Here is a 5,343-nt window from a genome sequence, read left to right on the forward strand (position 1 = left end):
AAAGAAAAGAAAAACAAACAACAGGTAGACGGGCATGTTTGAGTAGAGAAATGGGTAACTGTTTATTCGTCTATTATTCCTCACCTCAATGTATAATTATTTTATAACCAAGTTGCTGGTATGTCCGGTGTATATAAAGTCCGTTGGTGATATAGAACTTTGATTAATTTTGGGAGAGAGGGACCTCCCCCTTTTCAAAATAGAAAACAATTTATTCTTTATGTAATTAGTCATTTCTTGCTACGATGTACAGACCGTTTCAATCATATTTGATTTCATCAGGCAAGAAAAATTGAAATTAATATATATATATATATATATATATAGAGAGAGAGAGAGAGAGAGAGAGGCTGCTGTGAAGAAGATGGGCTCACTCTACTGTGCTAGAAAGTTACTTTCGCCTGAAAGTATCCTGTACCTCTACAAGAGCACTCTTCGTCTTTGTATGGAGTATTGTTGTCACATTTGGGCTGGTGCTTCTCCTGCTTGTCTCTCACTCCTGGACAGGGGTCAAAAGAGAGTCGCCAACCTGATAGGTCCTGAACTGGCATCTAAGCTTCAGCCTCTGTCCCATTGAGGAAATGTGGCATCCTTTTGCCTGTTTGATAAGTATTTTAATGGTGGATGCTCCGACGAACTACTTGACATAATTTCCCCGACAAACCGGACAAGTAACAAAATCCCACCCCTATACTGTAGAGATCCCCAGATGTAAGAAAGCCTTCTACTCTAAGTTTCTTCCCCAGAACTGCTAGACTTTTGAATTCCCTTCCGGATTCCTGTTTCCCTCAACTGTACTGATATGCAGATGTTCAAGTGTAATGTGAACAGACATCTTGCTACTCAACTCCCTACATAGTATCCCTGCAACTTATGTCCTTGATAGTAGCCCCCTACATCAAAGTGGCACTGTGTCTTATTTGAGGGGAAAATGTAATTATATATATATATATATATATATACAATTATTTACTATAATCGTTAAACAAGAGTGGGAGTTGCCATGAATATATTTTAATAACTTTAGTCTCGTATCGAGTACTGTTGAATAAATACTGAAAATCTGTTAAATATTTCTCTTGGTCTGTCCACTTTCTTCGTATCTACTGGGCAGATCTGGTTGAAAATTTGATTGGATCTTTGTTATGATAAGGTGCAGACAACTAAGTATTATAGTATTCATTCAATGCACAGTTCGAAATTACAAAGATTAGTAGCAGTAGTTTCCGAGAAAATCGAAAATAAATATCATTGCGGGGACTAATCTCTATTAATCCGTAACTGCACATCAAACGGATACCAAATTACTTGGTTCGTTGCACCTTGTCATAACAAAGGTTCATATAAAATTTCAGTTAGATTGGCCAGTAATTTCCAGGAAAAAGTGGAACGGACAGATTAAGAAAAATATTAATTAGATTTTATAATAATTCTTTTTTATTTGCATGATTGCATTATCATAGTGCAGTTTTGTAGAAATACTATTAGATGTATGCGAGTTCTATATTTTAATGTTAAAAGGGTTTTATTTGATAAAATTACGATTCCATGATTTTATAAATTGGTATAATTTTCTTAGTATGAATTAATAGATTTAATAAACACCGATCAAATCTAAATCTTCAGGACTAAGTATAAAAATAGTTAATTAATTCGAAACAGATTTTTCCTTCAACTTAACCATGTTATTTTAACCTAGTATTATCAATGCGAAATTAATGAATGAATAAATATGGGTATACTGTTGCTAAATATTTCTTATATGTGTATGTAAATACTTAATATATGGTGGATTGTATGTTGAAGATGTCGTTTTATATTTGCATAAATGATAAGTGTGCATAATTTTTAATCTGGTTTAATTTGCTTACAGTAGATTTATGTATACGTATTGTCTTGAGGGGAAGGGGAGGAGAAAGTCTTATGCGTTTCATGTGCCTTAAGTGTCTATGCGCCTATGTGTTAGGATAAGTGGGAAGGAGTTTGTCTATTCGCAGGAAAATACGTGACACATTTAATGAGGTTAATTTCAGCAGGCCGATTTTGTTCTAATTCCTTTTGGACAATTTTAGTTTCTTAGCTCACTTTAGTCCCGTCATGACATGTTAACGCCGAAACGCTGGTCTATCCGTATAGATTGTTTCTAATATTTAATAAAGTGATTTTTAATATTGTAAATATTGATATAACAATTCAATCTAGTGACATTTTATTTACGAAAAAAATCTTTGTTGATGGATATTTAAAATGAAACCGACCAACATTCACTGGCGCCTGTTGAACGTTTACGAAGCCGATGCAATTGATAATGGCACAATTTGGAGATTGGTTCGTCGATTCCAGAATGGCGACAGATGTGAGTGAAAAAGCGCATTGCGAATTTTTATGTGGCTGGCAAAAGTGCATTGAGAATGTTGATGATGAGGTAGAAAAATTAATTCTGGAGTACAGAAAGTCACTCGTTTTAACGGTACCACTCTGTTTTTCATAACCTCTCAACAATTTTAATTATTGAGTTAAAAATAGGAAGCCTTACTCTTTGCAACAACTCTCATATATATATATATATATATATATATATATATATATATATATATATATATATATATATATTTTATTACGTTTTCACCCCAAACAAATCACATTGCCACTTTGGTGTAGGGACTACTATAAGGGGCAGCAACTACTGGGGCACTATGTTGGGATTTGGGCAGCAAGATGTCGGTTCATGTTACACTTGAACTTCTGCATGTCAGTACAGTTAGGGAAGCAGGGACCTGGAATGGAATTCCAGAGTCTAGCTGTTCTGGGGGAAGAAACTATTGGAGTAGAAAGATCTTTTACATCTAGGGATCTCTACTGTGTGGGGTTGGGATTTAGCTGCCTGTCGGGTTTGTCGAGGGTGTCTACGTCGTGGGGGCACAAGTGTCTGCAGTTCATCAGAGCATTCACCATTAAAATACTTGTAGAACAGGCAGAGGGATACAACGTTTCGTCGATGGGACAGAGGTAGAAGCTTAGATGCCAGTTCAGGACCTATCAGGTTGGTGACTCTTTTGACCCCTGTCCAGGAGTGAGAGACTATCAGTCGATGCACCAGCCCAAATGTGATAACAATACTCCATACATGGGCGAATGGTGGCCTTATAGAGATACAGGATACTTTCAGGTGTCAGTAGTTTTCTAGCATGGTAGAGAGAGCCTACCTTTTTTGCAGCGGCCCTGGCAATGTTTTCAATATAATTGTTCCAACTCATGTTTCCTGTGAACGTTAGGCCAAGCAGTTTGAAAGATGTACTCTCAGACAGGGAGTCACTGGCCATTGCTATAGGTGGCAGAGAAGGTTTCTTGTAATTATTGAAGGAAACCAGTTTAGTCTTGGCAGCATTGAATGTGACCATCCATTTTTGTCCCCATTCCACTACAGATTGGAGGTCATCCTCTAGTGTTTTTGCCATTTCTTTAGATATGTGTTCATTTGTTTTTCTGTCATGCCTGTCATATATATATATATATATATATATATATATATATATATATATATATATATATATATATATATTAGTTATTTTATGTATCTAATTTCCGTATTTACTTCATAAGTAGAGTTAGTTAATAAGTTTTTTAAAATATATATAGCAATTAAGCTTTACAGAATTTTCTGAATTTCATTTTTGTGAGGATTCATCAGGCTGCTACAGGAATACACCTCCACTCAACATTTAACCCACTTAGCGTCTAATATACTACATCACATACCACTACCTCTAACTTTTTAATACTAATAATTTTAAACAGAAATGCATACAACATCCATTTTTAACAATTATATTAATGTGGCCAAATTGAAACACGATTAAAACCCATATAATATACAGTCAGTGTTCACCCAGATAGTACTTTCTTCAAAAGGAACATTTGAACATTTTCACCGGTTCCTTACCGGTGATTTTGAACTCCATTTTTCGATTTGTTTTTTTTTTTTATTTCGTGAGATGCTGATGATTTCTTTGGATTTTTCAAGCCTTTAATAGGCTGATCCACTACAATGAAACCATGGTACATAATGGAATGTATAGTTTTTTTACCTGTCACATTTGCGATCAAGCATTTTATTGATTTTTTCAAGGCACCTCGACGCCCTATGTATATATAAAGAGATGTACCCAGTATTAAACGCAATGTTAACCTCCTGTAAAAAATGAAGTAAAAAAAAAACGAAAAGAAACTGAATATATGCATACGAGTATTATGTTTTTTCTAAACAGTTCATTTTTTGTAAGTAAAAAAATATACTCGAGGTGAGGTCGAAGCCAAAACCTAAAGACAGTGAGTCAAGTCTGATAACCATTAGGCCAGCTTAACACGTTCTTTAAAAACTATTTTCAAACAATCTTATTCTTAAACTAAGCAAGCTATACTGTGAACGATTCGCGCATGTGCTGTCGTGGAACAATTGACTAACAGATAAAAATCCGATGACCCCCCTCAAGTACTTATTGTTCAATTTTGACCCATAAGTCCTTTTTTCTAAATGAAAACCAATTAAAATGTTTTTCACATGTCCGAATACCCTATATACCAAATTTCAAGTCTGTAGATAAAAAATTCGTTGAGTATATAGGTTGAGAAGTGTCCTCTCATACACATTCTCACTTTTATTTATATATATAAAAAGGATTCCTGAAGCGCACTCCAATTCTGCGAACGTTGGCAGGAATTAAATTTCTGGCATGAAAGTTTCATGAAATTGATACTAAAAAAAAAAAAGAAAGAAAGAAGTCCTCTTTCATCATCACATGTATGAAGATGCTGACAGCTTTTCTCAGTTTAAAATCTGTAAGTATTTTATTTAAGGATGCAGCAATTTCTTTGCAGCTACCAGTCACTAATAATGCGTGTCAAATAGGACATCTTGGTCGTTCCCGGCTTTCATGTGTAAAAGCCGTTAACTCTTCCAGCTAATTAACGAAAAGGCATTATAATAAAAAACGTTTTTTTTTTTTTCTTTTCTGTTTCTTTTTCCCAATGGTCGGGAAGGAGAAAATAACTTGTGTTTCATTGCAACGGATGTTTGGAAAGAACAGATGTGGAGAAAGAGAAGATAAACATGCGATACAATGTTGATAAACACGATAAACATAATTCCAAAGGGATGCTCTTTTGTTACTCGCAGACAAGGGATGTTGTCAGCATCTTTATCAAGTCCACTTAACAATTGCACTTATTCTACCCGGCCACAAGATTACAAAAGCTTCGCAGGTTTTTCTAAAACTAATCGTACACTTTCTGAATCCATTTAATCTGCAGATTCCTAACCGGGGTCAATATATATATATATAT

The 5,343-nt window shown here is 34.8% G+C and overlaps 1 protein-coding gene across 1 annotated transcript in view; it reads right to left on the minus strand.

Moving 5' to 3' along the window:
* The window catches only part of LOC145279593 (epidermal retinol dehydrogenase 2-like), a 117,333-nt gene extending 113,168 nt beyond the window's left edge, over nt 1-4,165 (minus strand). Inside the window, exon 1 of the mRNA XM_080130758.1 lies at nt 4,089-4,165. The gene's annotated coding sequence lies outside the window, so the exon portion shown is untranslated. The remainder of the gene's footprint in view (nt 1-4,088) is intronic.
* Nucleotides 4,166-5,343: the final 1,178 nt, after the last annotated feature.

This window comes from Euprymna scolopes, chromosome 7 (assembly GCF_053919585.1).
Source record: "Euprymna scolopes isolate OS-2025 chromosome 7, ASM5391958v1, whole genome shotgun sequence".
Classification (NCBI taxonomy): Eukaryota; Metazoa; Mollusca; class Cephalopoda; order Sepiida; family Sepiolidae; genus Euprymna; species Euprymna scolopes.